At 40.0% G+C, this 16887-nt stretch overlaps 1 protein-coding gene across 17 annotated transcripts in view; it reads left to right on the top strand.

Moving 5' to 3' along the window:
• The window catches only part of BAZ2B (bromodomain adjacent to zinc finger domain 2B), a 190725-nt gene that overhangs the window by 68480 nt on the left and 105358 nt on the right, over nucleotides 1–16887 (top strand). For 4 of the 17 annotated variants that reach the window (XM_060280105.1, XM_060280123.1, XM_060280076.1 and 1 more), the window contains exon 1: nucleotides 10479–15511. The exons of 11 other annotated variants lie outside the window; for them this stretch is intronic. The gene's annotated coding sequence lies outside the window, so the exon portion shown is untranslated. Of the gene's footprint in view, nucleotides 1–10478; nucleotides 15512–16887 lie in introns of those variants that run through there. 2 more of the 17 variants (XM_060280125.1, XM_060280127.1) reach the window with 2 other exon arrangements.

Genomic DNA, 16887 nt, shown 5'->3' with positions numbered 1-16887 from the left:
TTCTTTTAATAAACACATGTGAAAAGATATAACTGAGAAACAATCACATGCTGTTCATGGCTTCTTGTATTTTTCCTTGTGAACTGCACTCACTGATGGACACACTATTTCTCCAGTTTGCTGCACAGATCACCCAAGGATACGTGCAGTCTGTGCAGAATGTCATGGTACCTTTAAGGATTGCATACACTGGATCAGCACACAGAGCCCCTCTCCTGCTTCTTCCAAATTTTGCGCAAACATGCCCTAAATATGCCGATGGGCTCAAATAATTCCCATCCCCACTTTTTGAAGTTAGGTGACGGCTGGGAAAATGTAATAGCAGAAAATGTTCCAGTTTTAAACTTCTCCAATTTGGCAGGGAATATAAAATGGTTCGTCGGGAAGTGGCTTAAATGCCTATCAGCTGCATAAAGCATGGATGTGGAGCTTGCAGAGGGATGTGTATGTATCATCTGTTTTAGATGTGTTACAGAGGTGATGTCAAGGTGAAAGCAGACTTGCAGAATGGTTGGAAATCATTGATATTCTGACTCTGAGGCTGTAAATGGCTCTGTGGCAGATGGAGTCTTTGTCAAGGAAGAAAAATGGCAGCTCTGGAGCATCAGAGATGTTTTTGCTAGCAGCTCAACTCACAGGCTGTGACCTTCCAGTGTTCAGGAGTTATGTTCTTGCTTTAATAAATTGTCCCCTGCTTTTTATTCCTTAAAAGTAGACAAATAGTAGTCATCATAATTCAGGACAAATTGAGCTGTTTCATTATAAAAGAAGCATAAGCCTGCTTTATTACCTAAATGTTTTAAACGACAGCTTTTAAGTGTGCTTGCATTTCTAAATGAGAAGGGGGGGAGAGGGGGGAGCACTAGAAATGTGCTTTAGCTTGGTCTCGTGATTAAAATAAAAAGGCACAAAAATATTCAAACGAGATGGCAAGATTCCCCAACGCTAGCATTGCTCCTGAATACCCATGGGATAGGAGAGAAAAGAAAAATATATATATAGGAGTACAAATATAAAAATGTCTATGACTAACAGGGATGGTGAAAATTGTGGTACTGTAAACACGTTTAGAACTTTTAGTCATTCTTTGGTATCCTCTGTGTGTTACACTATAATGGCTTATATTAGTCCAGATCAGAGCTAAATGACAAACCAAGAATATCAGACTAAATACTGCTAATGTTTAATCCTGTACCGTATATACACCCCCTAATGGAGTTACTGCTTTATGGTAGTTGCCATAATTGATTCAGGAAGGCACTTAGGAATTATTTTATGTGTACAAAAGATGATGCCTTCTTCATCTGGAAAATATGAATGCAGACTATCTTGTGATTGTTTTCAGAAAGGGTCTAATTTGGTTTTGTGAACAACTGAACACAAAAGATTTTCTAAAGATTTTTCTAAACAAATTAAAAAATGAGTTTGCCTGAAGGACTACTCTTTGCTTCAAAACACCTGCTCCCGAGTTGTCCCATTCATTTAAAGGGAAGTAGTTTCAGCATTGTATCTTAACATCTTCAAATTATATTGAGCTCACTTCATAGCACTGAACTATGATCCATAATTCAGATTTTAACCTGTAGCTTTGTGAAAGATTGATGTGTTATACAGAAACGTGAATAATTCCTCAAACATTTGTGTAAATCGGGTTCATGTAATTTTTAAGTATTCTCTAACTAGATAATTTAGAATCTTCTTCTCTTCAGATAATAATCTTTTAAACTGATATCACTCTTGTATAATCTAAGGGTCCATCGGCTTACTTTAATCTGTGGTGGAAGTATTGGTGCCAATGGGAGCTGCATTTGGCCCTAACGTCATGTAAAAGATGTTCAATTGGATGGTTGACCTATATTGCAGAGCAATAAATAATTGTTAAAATTAAAATTGCAAGCCCTTCATAACTATAAGCCTCCTGGGCTACACTTTATCCCACTTGACAATTGTTAGAATTATAGAAAGCAATCACAGTTCATCACTAAGGAAAGTGACCCCATCCTTTCCAGGGTCAAGGTTGTTGCATTAAAATCTGTTCTCTTTCAAACTCTTGAGGTTGTAGTTTTTGCTCCAGAATGTGAGCCCATTCGATTTAACTGTATCTGTGTACCATTCCTTTGTAAATGTAGTTTGAACCAGTTTCTTTGGGGGAGAAAAATAGAAGCCTGGAAATTATTTGGAAATGGTGACTCAGATTACTCATTTATGTCGCCTTCTTCTTCTTCTTCTTCTTCTTCTTCTTCTTCTTCTTCTTCTTCTTCTTCTTCTTCTTCTTCTTCTTCTTCTTCTTCTTCTTCTTCTTCTTCTTCTTCTTCTCCTCCTCCTCCTCCTCCTCCTCCTCCTCCTCCTCCTCCTCCTCCTCCTCCTCCTCCTCCTCCTCCTCCTCCTCCTCCTCCTCCTCCTCCTCCTCCTAAAATGTGTTGCATTTCAATGAGCATTAGGAGGGCCTGCCTCTACAATAGATGTTTGGAAGCCTCTTATCAGCTGTCATTGAACTTCAAGCTTGAGAGTGAAGGGCAAAGTTTTTTAAAAAAAATATTGACAGAAATGAAACTGACATTAAAAATCCTTGAACTCCCTCAGCCCTTTGTGACTTTGGCAAGAACTCTGGACCCTTAAGGAATGCAAGATTGACTTCCGAGTGCATGAAGTGTGAGGAAGCACAGTTGCATTAAAGGAATTTGATGCGAGTGCTTCTTTGAGATGTGCTCATATTGCAGTCTGCTGACCTGTGGAAGCTGAGAAAGCTTCAGCAATTTGTGCTTCCTCAGACTGTGCATGCTGTTCCAACCCCCCCCCCCCAAATTCACACCTTCCTGGTGTTGCGCTACCATGTGCATTGACTTGAAGATAAGAAAAATCACTGAGTACTCAGCAAAGAATGGCAATCTGAATCCTCCCTTGTAATAAAAAAGAATGGTAAGTATGTGTAAAAAAAAAAAATCACTTCTGTAGGTAATATTTGCATATTCCCCACCCCTCCTCAGACTTCCATTCCACCTTTCACAGGCCCAACTCTCTGAAGTTGATCTGATGGTATTGTTGGGGCCTTCCCTCCTCTGCTGGGTCAAGAGCCCTTCTGTGAGTGGGATGGATTCCACCAAACATTTTTTCAACAAAACAAAACTTTGAACAACCAATATGCTATTTAACTGACTGCTTTTGAATTTCCCCTCAAATTCCTCCTGCCTTCCAAGACTGAAGAAAGGCGGAGTTTAAAGGTTAACATGCAGGTTTATGGGAGGGTGCTGTTCAAGAAAACAAACACACAGGTTCACAGAACTAGTTTAATCTGTAATATAGGAAATATCAAGCTTGTAACAATTCGTAAAAATTGCTGCACAAGCAAGCGTACAATTGGTTAGGATGCGCAGCTGGAAGCAACTTTTGCACCCCATTGTATGTGACTATAATGTTATGCTAATGCCACAGTACAAGTGTTCAGGAATAGGATGCCAGGATGCAAACAATGTGGAGTCAATAGTGATATCCATTGGTTGTACTAGATCCTAGGGTGTGGGCTGAGGGCCCCACTTTGCTCAAGCAAAGCAGGCTTGGGACTGGTTGGTGGCTGGGTGGGTTACCACCTGGGAACTACATGTACTGTGCCTTGGTTTCCATAATGGAAGAAAGATGGGATAGAAATGTCAGAAAATAAATAACAGTTACAATGAATTGTACCTTGTAAACAATGATAAGGTTTAGATGGATGATCCCATGTTTTATCACTACTATGGTGGCTTTTAAAATGTGGAAGTGCCTTAAAGTGTGAATTGGTATTACAGTCACACCTCGGGTTAAGTACGCTTCAGTATGCGGGTTAAGCACGCATGCGCAGAAGTGCTCTATCAGTGCTTCACGCACGCGCGCTATCACTGCTCAGGTTAGGTACTTTTCGGGGGGCGAATGGCAGCCCGGAACCAATTAAGTACTTAACCCGAGGTACCACTGTAAATGTTAATTTTTTTATCTACAATACTGTCTTATTTATTTTATAGTACAGTACATTGATTATTGCCTTCATTTTATGGATAAATGGTCTCGTTAGACAGTGAAATTCGGGTTAAATTGCTGAATGGATTAATCCACTTTCCATTACTTTCAATTGGAAAGTTCACTTCAGGTTAAGTACGCTTCAGGTTAAGTACGGACTTCCGGAACCAATTAAGTACTTAACCTGAGGTACCACAGTAGTGAAAAAATGAAGGCAGCCAACACCTGAGACATTTTAGTTCCCAGCTACAGTTTACCAACCAGTGCTCCTCCGTGAATTTCAGTGTTTGTGCTGGCTCCTACACAAGCTGTGTCAGTATGAATTAGGGCCCTACAGCAGCAGCAATGAGTTACTCCCTTAGTTAGCCATACAGCTATCTCTGAAATTATTGGTGCCATGAATTAGGATTAATTACATCAACAGAAGGATGTACCGATAATTTCCTTAGGTGTGCAGGTTAATTAAACCCAGTTTATGCACTCTAGCAATATATTTCAGTAAAACTAAAACATGCATTGTTGTGCATTTGAAATGAATCACTTCTTAAAGAGCTGCTGTTTTCACATCTGCACAAGAATGTTGCTTATCAATAATTTAAGCAAATAATTTTAAAACAACGTTTTTGAACTCTTTAATTTTTCAGATACACAGCTACATATACACCCAGCAGAAAGGCTGTATACTGCATGCATTATGGGATCTTTAGGATTATTTTACTAACATTGAATAAGATGGTTATAGTCTTGTGTATCAGTGAATTAAAATGTAATTGCATGTTATGGTTCCTCACTATAGCCATTTGTAATTTTTAGGGAACACAAAAGGCTGATTCAAACTAGTATAGAAAGATGCTTTTTTTTAATTATTAAGAGTTAATGTTTGTACATCTACACAGTCTAAATGGCAGTTTTGATGAGAAATACTCCCAACAGTTTTCCAGAGAAATAAACCTCCTTTGTCTCCTTAGCACCCATTGATTTTTCCTTCAGTTGTACATTAACAATGCTGATAGAACATATGCAGTTGGCACCTGCATTTAACAGGAGAAAAGTGTTAAAATAAAAAGCATTGCTTTATAATATTTACGCATTGTCGTACAATACTGCTATATTTGAAGCTGTGATAACTGAAGGGAGGACAAAATACTGAAACGGAGGGGGAGGAATCAGAGAAAGAACAAACGATGCAAAAAGAAAATGACACTGAGGTCTTGGTTTAATACATATGTATTGCAGGTTGATGGTTGATTTCATTAGCAAATCTCATTGTTATGCAATGTCTGTTCTTCTGCAGCAAAATGAATATTGTATTCTCACAGGCTGCCTGTCTATTTTCTGTTGATGGATAAATGAAAGGATATATATTTACTGCTTTTCACAGTCTTTTATGTATTTTACAGGAGAAAAAAACACAAAGCTTCTGAGTCAGTATTCCCCCCCTTTTCCTTCCTTAAAGCTTTTAAGAGCTGTATATTAATGAATATTTTAATACACAGTATCCAGTACAAATTAACTAGCATTACAGGGGAGATAGCGTGAATTCAGTTCTTTTTTTTATGTACTGTGGGGGCAAATTTAGGCTAGAAGCCTCCTGAAAGCTGCCAGTCTAAGCAAGCAGAGGTTTATTAATCTATATAATGGCAAATATTCCGATACGATCTTTTTCTATCATCTTTGTGTAAAGCTGATATAGAAATTTAATTTCCTTATATCTAGTAAAATAACAAAAAAAATAAATGCCCACATTTATAACTACAAATCTGAATGCTCCTTTTGGGTCTGGTAATAATGCAAACAGTGAAAGTAGGGAGTGGGAATTTTAGAAGCGTGTGTTAAATTGTTTATCCTGCCATGATTTTGAAGCGCGAAAGAAGGCAGAAAGATAGGTAGCTGGACTTGAGAAATGGTGTGGCGTATTTCTTATGGTCCCTGAGCTCCCAACTCTGAAGATTTGTGATAGGGATACAGGACAAAACCCGTTGAGGACTGGCTTGTTACCACTAGACTTATTTTCTTACATTTATATCCTGCATTTCTTCTGTAATGGAACCCAACCCCTCCACTGAGCATAGGCACCTCTAAGCCCATTGTTTAGGTGCAAATATTGCATTCTTGTACTTACAGTGATGTGGGGGTAAATCAATGCTTTTTTATTGGGTAACTAATTTTTTTAAAAATACAAAATGTCCAATTTTCTGTAGCCTGTTACAAAAAAGTCACTGATTTGTTGTGGGTGTTATTTGGCAGCTGCATTAACTTCATACAGTGGCTGAGAACGTGGGATTCCTATGCAGTGGATCACCAGTGCCACCGCAAATGTCATGCTGCCCCCAGAGATGGTCTGAGGGTATATGATGCAGCTTGCTGAAGCTAAGCAGGTCTGAATCTGGTCACTGCATGAATAGGAGACTTCCTGGAAGCATCATGTACTCTGCCTTGAATTACATCATGAAAGGAAAACAGGATATAAATGTACTAAAGCAGTAGCAGAAACAACAACACCCTAAGTAATAATATGACAGCTACCACCTGGAGTAATTTAAAGTGCCTTCCACATGGTGGCACTAAAGCTGAAAGTTGCTACTATTTTTTCAGGTTCCTTCTTCTCGATAACACATTAAAGGTCAATATAAGACGTATCAAATAATTAGCATTTAGTTAAAATTGAATTAATTGTTCCTAGCAATTAGTCATAACACAAGAGCGCAGAAGCAGAGCAATAATATTAAGCACCAACCAACTTAATAGAAGTTTCCATAGATTACAGAGGAAACAATAATTATTATTATTTACAAAAATATTTATTTATGATTTTCATTATTACAACTTCCACATTCACATTCAAATATACCTTTCAACCATTAGTACCTTCCCTTATAATAATACATTCGACGACTTCCCTTCTTCCCCTTCCCTGGTTCTTTTAATTTTCCCACCACGCCTACATATTCTTACATATGCATTTAATTCAATTTCTCCCCTTATTCTCCCATTATTTACATTGTTGAATTTATCTCAATCCTGCTAGCGTTTTCACTTGTTTACAGTTATTTTCCAAATACTCCATAAATATTCCCACTCCTCTTTATATACTTCATCTTCTTGCTTTCTTATTTTATTTGTTAGGCCTGCTAGTTCTGCATATTCTATCATTTTAAGTTGCCAATCCTTCTTTTTGGAGACCTCATTCACTTGCCATTTTGGGGCTAGCAAAATCCGAGCTGCTGTAGTTGCATACATGAATAATTCCCCCCCCCACACACATCTGGGTACTTCTGGGTACTTCTGTCTGCACCATTCCCGAAAGGATTGCCTCTATTTCTTTGGGAATAAATCATCATAACTCAATATAGGCAACTCCCCATTTACTGTTCATGGGGGTTGCATTCTGAGGCACCGTGTGCATCAACTTGCCCCATTTTGCCACGTTCCATCCCACCCTCTTCTGGTACCGAAAACGGCAAATGTGTCAGTGGTTGTGCATGTGCTGAACACACACAAATGGGGAGTTGCCTGTATAGAAGCTTGAAACAATATTCCATGGGAGAATAAAAATACTTTTAAGTCTAGGCTGGGGTCAAGGGTCAGCCTAATCAGCACCTGCCAAGGCCTAGCACCTGATTCCATTTCTCAATGGAAAGGTGCCTAGAAGAGGCAGTAGAACACATCTCCATTATAATCTGTTTACTTTCCTGCTGGTCTAGCATCTCAGGTCAGTGGCTCAGTCTCTAGGCACCTTCCCATTGAGAAATGGGAGATCACCCCCAAGTGATGGTCCATTTCCTGGTGGGATGAGTGTTGGATGGGCGCTCACTTTAGCCTGTCAGCTCCTTGGAGTATGTAGAGTCATATTCTGCTGCCATTAACCTTGCTTCCATGAGGAGATGGATAATTGCCTCAGAGACCCCTGCGATCTGATAGGAGCCTCTAGAGCAGCCTTCCCCAACCTGGTGCCCTCCAGGTGTTTTGGGACTCCCAGCATCCGTCAGCCCTAGCCATCAGGGAGCAGTAGTCAGGGAGTCGGCCATGGGAGTTGTAGTCCCAACAACATCTGTAGGGAACGAGGTTGGGGAAAGTTGCATATCACTTTTAAAGATCCCCAGAGCGAATGCAGCAGCAACTCCCTCATGTTCCAAGATACCCGACAGAGTTACTTCTCCGTTCCCTTCAGCCCCCCCACCCTCATGTTTACCATTGCCAGGGCTTTTCTTCAGGCAGAACTTGATGGAACTCAATTCCAGCACACCTCAGCTGGGGGTCATTGCCATTATAAGAGAACATGGTGAGTTCCGGCACCTCTTTTTCTTGGAAAACATCACTGACCTTTGCCTCCTACACCTGGGAAACCTGGTGTTGGGCTAGCAGATGGGGATCAGGGAGCGTTGGTGTAGGAGAGGTGACTACAGATTGGCTTGGAAAACCAGCTAAGCTGTTTCATTAAAAAATAATAACTTGGCTCATAACTGCGCCAATCTGATGTGAGCAGGAGGAGAGGAAGAGCATGCCCACCCCTAATAATAGCAGCTATATTGCACACATACAAAAATCTATAATGTCTGCCCAGACTTGGATTACTAAGCTGTTATGCACAAGTGTCTTTAACGCCAACACAAGCATATTTTGTTGGGCTTGCAGGGACTTGATGACATATGATGCCTATGTGAGTCATTGTGGCCAAAGACGTATATTGTACTAACAACATCCTGAGTTAGTTGTGCTTATTCATCATCATAGGTCACGTCACAGGGCCAGCACAATGATAATAGAGTTTGCGGCATTGCTTTGGTGCAGCAGTCCTTGCGCCTAAGCCTACAAATTTACAGTATTTGATAGTACTGTGTCTAAGTGGGTGCATACTATGTCATGTGCACAGGTTTTGGTGTAAATGCATACAGATGTGTCTCTATAGAAGCAGCACCTCCATAGAAACTGGCTTTTCAGGTTATTTCACCTGAAAATGAGTTAGCTGTTGCTTCATCAAGCATGGGCATTACCTCCCCGCCCCGCCCACAGGGCACCTCTCAAGTGCGTTCCCCATAACCACCACCTCCTCCTTGTTTCATGCTTCTTCCTCCTTCTGGCCGGAAATTTCATTGTGATTTTTTAAATTATTATTTAGGTTTAATGATTGCATGCTTAAAAGCCCACACAATTTGTGGCAGTATCCTCTTAATATTTCAAAATAGCCATTGGTGTACACTGAATAACATGGATGCATTCTAAACACATTATGGTGGGAGACTGATGCCACTGTAGAGTCTTAACATGAGGTTCTGCTTTATGATAGGTTGCTTCGAAACTTCAGCCTCCGAAACCAGGGTGGATTTGATTTAAATCAAACTGATTTAAATCATGATTTAAATCACGATTTAAATCACTAGTCAGTAAGGCTTGATTTAAATCATAGTTTTCTACATAAAGACTAATTCATAGAATCATAGAATCAGAGTTGGAAGAGACCACAAGGGCCATCCAGTCCAACCCCCTGCCGAGCAGGAAACACCATCAAAGCATTCTTGACATATGCCTGTCAAGCCTCTGCTTAAAGACCTCCAAAGAAGGAGACTCCACCAATTCTTGCTGGTATAACTTTAATATGCAAGTAGATGAAGATTTTTAGAATAACAACTTTTCATATTAGTTTTTTATCCCCAGTTTAATAGGTTAATCATTCATATTTTGACAACTTTACTGTTGTACGTAGGAAGGAGAAAAATAATCATTACCTTAATAATAACAATTTAAATAGATTTATTCAACTGAAACAATAACATTACAGCATATGTTATTTGCTTAAACAAACATCCATGCTTGTTAACTAATTTGGCTAAACAAAAACAAAATATATATATTTTAAGAAATTTAGACTGTCAGCCCAGCCTACACATGAAAAACTTAAATACTGTCCACTCCAAACAATCAGAAAAATATTGTTTCTGTTCTATTCACTGAACTTCTTGAAACTTAGCACTGAAGGGGTTGTTTCTGTATTCATAGGTTTGTAGAACAATAGGATTAAGGTCTTTTCTCTCAACTCTGTTCATGTTATAACATTTTTGCTGTGAAGAAGAGGCATGTGATCTCTGTTGAGTCAAATTCAGTTTTGAGAACTGCTAAAGTAAACCAAGCATCTGTGATATCATCTTGTAGGCAGAGAAACTGCCCAATAATCTTACAAAAACCTCTGGAAGAGCATGACATTGTGAATGGATTAATGGAATTTATTTACCCAAAAAATTAAACATATACAACCTTATTCTACATAATTAAAAAACTAATCTTTATTTCATGATGGAATAACCTTTGGATGGTAATATATTTTCCTCAAAAAGCATTTTATTTTAAAAAAATCAATTTAAATCAAAAAAATCGATTTAAATCAAAAAAATCTGATTTAAATAAAAAAAAAATCGATTTTTTTGATTTTTTTAAAAAAATCATTGATTTTTATCCACCCTGTCCAAAACTGATTGGAATGAATCATATTAACAATGAAGGATACAATTCTAATTTGCTTTGCTAGCCGAACAACATATAAGTAAATCTACTGCAGGGAAACAGGAGGGTACAGTGTGGCTTCCAGGAGAGGGTGGAGTTCTTGTGAGAATGAACTTGTCATTGTCCCTTGCATTAAAAACACTGATAGGAGGTGAATAATTTTGCAAATAATTTGGCCGCGCAGTTATGCATCACAAAGAGCACTCATTAGGTAAGAGCTCTTCACCATGGAAATAGAAACAAAGTCGGTAGTAAACATTAGTCCTGGTGTATACAGATCAGTCTAAGTCCAGTCCAGTCCATTTTAATTTTCCATGTGTTCCTTCCTAAGTCTGTCCTGCCCCATTTTTGTATTAATCTCAAAATGTGTCTTCAATCTTTACCCACCCCCCAAAAACCCTATATAAAGACATATCTTATCATTAAATATATTATTATTTATCTCAATGTATTGAGCTCTGAATATATATAATTCGTTCTGATTCATGTAATAGCCCAGAAGGTGTGATCAGTTTACTTCAAAATGTGAAAATTCTTCTCCAACCTTAATCACAGCCTTACTGTGCTAACAGAACTGGGTAGGTGTAGGAATTAGCATTGTAAGAATCTGGCAGCTGTACATCTGCAACAGTGCCTTCTTTGTGGCAGCTCCTCTCTCCGCTGTCGTTCCTCTCTCCGCTCTCATTCCCGGAGATGTGTGGTTGAAATCCCCCCGCACCCCTGGCTTTCAATTTTTACATGTCCATTATAGATGATGATGATGATGATGATCATTATTATTATTTGTTTGCTCAGGCTTTGGGGATATGTGTTTCCTCTGGGTTCCAGCTGTGCTGATGTTTATGTCATGTGCCACCAGACTTTTTTGTACCTGTGGGCACATTTACAAACTGGATGAACTATTGTGGGCTTCACACGCACACATACAAACCACAACCAAGCACACATCCCCACAACCTGTTATATTGGCTACTGTGTATCTGAAGAAGTGTGCATGCACATGAAAGCTTATACCAATAACAAACTTAGTTGGTCTCTAAGGTGCTACTGGAAGGAATTTTTTTATTTTGTTTCGACTACGGCAGACCCTACCTGTAACTACAGTCATACCTCTGGTTCCATCCGCTTCAGGATGCGTATTTTCAAGTACGTGGTGGACCCGGAAGTGTTTACGCTCTATTGGCACTTCGCACATGCGCAGAAGCGCCGCTCCGGATACGTACTTTTAGGGGTGAGGACGGCACCCCGGAACGGATCAGGTATGTATCCAGAGGTACCACTGTATTGACTACTGTATAAGAGAAAGTTTCTTTTAAGCCTGATATCATCAGGGAGATTTCATCCATGAAAGCTTCTGTGGGTGCATGTGTGCCCATGGGCACCGCACTGGCAACCCCTGTGCCATGTCATTGCCATTAGTTCTGCAATTTTAAGTATTTTATATTTTTGTGTGTAAAACAGTCCTATGTTTGCTATATTGTGCACCACCCTGGGATGCTTCAGAAGGGCAGCTGATATATAAATATAATAAAACAGGTTGAATCCTGGAACAAGGAGCTCCAAAGAGATGCTCTGTACTCCCAAGGCATGTTTTATGAAGGAACTGATTCATAATGAGTTCCTGCACGTCTCTACCAGATATGTGCCTTGCTGTTCTTGCCCCACCTTTGGAAGTTCTTCATTTCAAATGATGACCATTTTTGTCATGAGTTCTGTGGGGATGCCGTGGAAGAGGTGGTCGGATTCCAAGGAAGAATGGGAGCACCTCAGGGAGTGAGAACTGGGTAACCCTGGAGAGGATCCTAGTGGGATGGGGGAGGTGATGGGGGCGGGAACCCCTTGATGTGGCTGAGCCCAGGGAGGGGACCAGTAGAAAGCTAAATCCAGAGGAGGAAACCAAACAGGTTGGAAGAAGAGTGTTGAGCCTTTATGACATCCCCACCCAGTGCTATTTTTCCTTTAAAAAGAGGTGCCAGAAGAACTCGCCATGAATACCTCCCTGGGCATTCGCCATGAATTGCCCCTGGGCAATGGCACCCACCTGAGAGGTGCTGGAACAGAGTTCTGGTGAGTTCCAGCTGTAAAAATGCCCAGCACCTCCTGCTGTGGTCCACCCCTTGCACCCCTTCCCTGTCAATAAGGAGCCTCTTCCTTTTTGGGAGATGTGACTAAGAGTAAATAAGATACTGGGCCAGTGTCGACACCGCCTCTGAGAACACAAAGACCCCAGAGCTGGTGCAAACCAACCTTTCAGACCCAAATCACTTGGAGTAAATAAATATAAATAAATAAATAAATTTTTATTTATACCCCGCCCTCCCCAGTCAAAAACCGGGCTCAGGGCGGCTCACACCAACAGAATTACAATAAAACATAAAAACAATTAATTAAAATACAGATTAAAATACAGTATTAAAATTTAAAGTGCAGCCTCATTTCAAGTAGTCCATAAGTCCAAGCCATGAGGAAGGAAAACACAGGGGTCAGGCTGAGTCTAACCCAAAGGCCAGGCGGAACAGCTCTGTCTTGCAGTCCCTGCGGAAAGATGACAAATCCCGCAGGGCCCTGATCTCCTGGGAAAGAGCGTTCCACCAAGTTGGGGCCAGTACTGAAAAGGCCCTGGCTCTAGTAGAGGCCAATCTAGCCATCTTATGGCTCGGGATCTCCAGAATATTGTTGTTTGTGGACCTTAAGGTCCTCCACGGGGCATACCAGGAGAGGCGGTCCCACTTGCTTGCCCAGTGCTGGGACGCTGGCTGCTTGCCACATTAAGAGTTCTGTCTGCCCTGTTCTTCAACATCTTCATCAACGTCTTAGCTTGCATTTAGCCATGTATCATACCTCTTACGCATCTGCTGCACCTTGTAACCTGTGTCTTGCCTATGTACTGATCTGATTTATGCATTATATACGTTCATAGAAACCAAACTGGGAGTTCCTAGTTCTTCATCCAACAGTGAGGGCCAGGATGAAGATGAATGTTTATCAGTACATTCATCTGTAATTTGTAATTTTTCGTACTACAACTCTGTATATTCCTGCTGCATTTTTTATTTTTAGATGCTTTCTATGTTATTTTAACTGTATTCTTATTGCTGAAGTGTTCGCTGCCCAGGGCTGATTTAGAAGGAAGGGTAGGATATCAATGTAAAACACAAATAAAATACACACACCCTACATACGCAAAGAAACATATTTTGCATATCAGCAACATATGTGATATTCAACTTTAGTCACACTCAGAGTAGGTCCATTGAAATCAATGTATATTAATATTAATAGGTTGAATCTGAGTATGACTTATCACTTCAATAAACCATTCCTACCCTGCTCAAATATTCAACTTCTTGAAATACGTAAAGAAGATAAGGAACAATATATAATAACATATTTAAATTTTAGGGCTCTTGTTTTTCTAGCTTTTTCCATGGACGTTCCTGGGGTGGGGGGCGGCACATAATAAAACCATGATCTCAGAAATGTTGTGACGCCAATATGGTTTGCATTTCCCCGTCTCCGCCAGGATAAATGATGTTGGTGAAGACTGTACAACGCAATTGTGATGATATTACACAAGTCAGTGCCAACTGGGCTGCCGGTTAAGATGCATGCCAGTTGTACAACTCTTCCCACAGAGCAATCCGGTGCTTGTGCTTAAAGGTTATACTGAAGACGATGTAAGACTGCTTGCTTCAGTACCGCTTAAACACTTTTTAATGAATCCAGTGCAGAAGTTAACATTTAGTACTGTTCTCTGCGTTTGCTTGGGAAAACTGACGTTTTCATCCGATGCACTTTTTAGCTATAATAGTAGTCAGCTCCCCTTTCAACTGCCAGTGACACTTTTGAAAAGTTCCAGACAGTGAGACTTGTGTCTCTTTGGCTCTGCATGGTCTTGAAACGGATTGATTTATTATATTAGGTCATCTGGACAGGCACCTCTGATATGGGTTGCCGTGTGAATTTGCTTTCTACCTGTGGTGCTACATTTGGGGCAGTTTATTACCAACTTGCAATGCTTTTGTTGGTGATTACCCTACCTTGGCACTGAAGACTGGAAGCCCTTCAGCTCCGTGGTTTTACGTTTTTCTATATATTCATTTTCATGTTGTTACCATTTTAAACCACGCTTCAGGATGTTTACCTCATTTGATTATACATCCTATACGCTCATGGATCCGTTTCTGCAGAAAGATACATGTCCCAGTTATATGATCTTTCACATGGTGTTTATATTTGTACAAAGGCTTTATAAAGAAAGACATATTTGTGTATCTTTCTGTTGTAAAATGGATACAGCTTCCTTGTTCTCTGAGAAGTTGGCAGTCTCTCCCTCCCCCCTCCTTTTTGTCCCTGGTAGACGTTTAAGCTTTATTTAAATTTTAAAAGACTTTACTACTGTAGCAAAGTGGGGGGGGGGAAATGCTGCTATCCATTTTTCAAAGAGGGAGAGAAATATTTGATTGTAGTTTTGCTTTGTTTTAATTGTTTCAGGCAGGGTGTTGCCACAGTTCAGGCAGAACAATTTCTACCTTATATTTTGCAAGGCACATACTTCACCTGGGCTGGTTTGGGTCACATGAGCATGGATGTTTACTGGTGATCTTAAGCGCTCCACCTGCCTTTCAGTTTGTTTACCAGGAAATCAAGATGTGTAAACTGCAGGAAGTACTATTTGACCCTCTCCGGCAGTATCTCATTACAATAATTGCTAATCTCTGAATAAGACAGCCATGTTTTGTGAGTAACACAGGGAGAGAGAGGTTGTGTTAGAGAGATTTTAGGTATTTCCAGAAACAGAGCGTTGTAAATGCTTGCCTTCGGATTATGCTTCCTTCGCAGCTCTTGATAATAGACATCTGCTGACCTCTGGGGTCAGTAAAACTGGGATACAATAGTATGTGTTCTTCCATTCCTCTGAGCTGAAAAAAAGAAATATCACGGCTTGTTGTTTTGGAGTGCTGTCACTGTTCTGTATCGAAAGGATAATGGCTACTTCCTGATTAAACCACTATCCACAGTAAGCTGTTCTTATTACATCTCTGTTCGCCTGTGAAGGGAAGAGTGCTCAGTGTTTTTCTTTTTTAAAAAATTAACCAGGGAATTGTCGGTTTAAAATGTTTATGGGATGTGGGTTAAAAGCTTTCATTTTACAGCAGCTTTCCCCTGATTGTTTTCTTCTTCTTAAAGTAAGGAAATTGTTTAACCTCTGCAGTACTTATGAGCTGAAAAAATATTTTAATAGCATGTCTGAATTTGTCTTTGTGTTGTAATGTTTAAAATCCACCTACCTGCCTTTCACAACTTGTGTACTAATGATACATTTGAGGTATATATATAAAAAAAGAAATACCGGATATTGTTAGGAAGAGTCAATGGAAAATACTTGCCATGTTATTTGAGCTGAAAAATACATGGCATTTTTAGATAGTAGGTTATGTTTTCATCTGTGGAATGGTTTTTATGCCTCTGTTAGAATTCTAAAGCATGATCCTTTTTTTTTATTAGGTTTAATTTTGCATGTAGGTGGTTCTTACACTGATTTCCATGTAGCTTACATGGTACTGTGCCAGTATAGATTTGGAAAAGTAGGGTGGCAGGTATAGACAACTTCGCTTTGGTCACCTGTATGTCATACTGCCTTTTGAATATCCAAATATATCCAGCCAAAAGTTAAGCTGCATCGTCACATTAATTCCAGTAAGAGATAATTGATCGTGCTATTCTCTTACTGACATCAACAGGACTTAAACATGCTTAATTTTCATTCAGTTTGTAACCATAATTCACACATTCCTTTGTATAGCGAAAAACCCCCCAACAAAAACCCCCAACAAAGGCTTGGACATTGAGGAGCAAATGTTAGCTGATTTATATTATTTCAAAGCCAAACAGAAGTTCATAGGAGAAATATTACATAGTGCTACATGGAAGAATATTTGCCATTGAAGCCACCGGGAACATACCAAATTAAAATGAACAACTTTTAAAAAATCAGTCCAGCAACCTAGCAACCTTTGGTCGCTGTGGCCATAGGATAGAGCAGATCTCCTTATCCTAAGGTGATATGAAAGGTCTGCTATTGGAATGGGAAAGCCAACTGTATAGGTCCCCTTCCCACCACCGCAGAAAGTCTGCTTATCTTCAAAGGTTCAGTGGCATTGCTGCCTCACCTGGTGTAATCCAATGTGGGGCAATTGGCTGTGGGGGATTTCCTGGACAGCAGGAAGCCAAGCGGTCTTCCACGCAAGACAGGAAGTTGGGTACAAGCCTGCCTGCAAATTGGCCAATTGCAGTCCAGCTGTGAGGGAAGCTCTTCCTGTAGGGTGGGTCCAACTTAACCGGCATGCTTCACTTGGGTCCGCTCCGCAGGTGTATAAGACTGCTTGCCTCTTC

Source organism: Zootoca vivipara, chromosome 1, assembly GCF_963506605.1.
Source record: "Zootoca vivipara chromosome 1, rZooViv1.1, whole genome shotgun sequence".
Taxonomy (NCBI): domain Eukaryota; kingdom Metazoa; phylum Chordata; class Lepidosauria; order Squamata; family Lacertidae; genus Zootoca; species Zootoca vivipara.
This window is presented reverse-complemented; position numbering and strand designations above follow the sequence as displayed.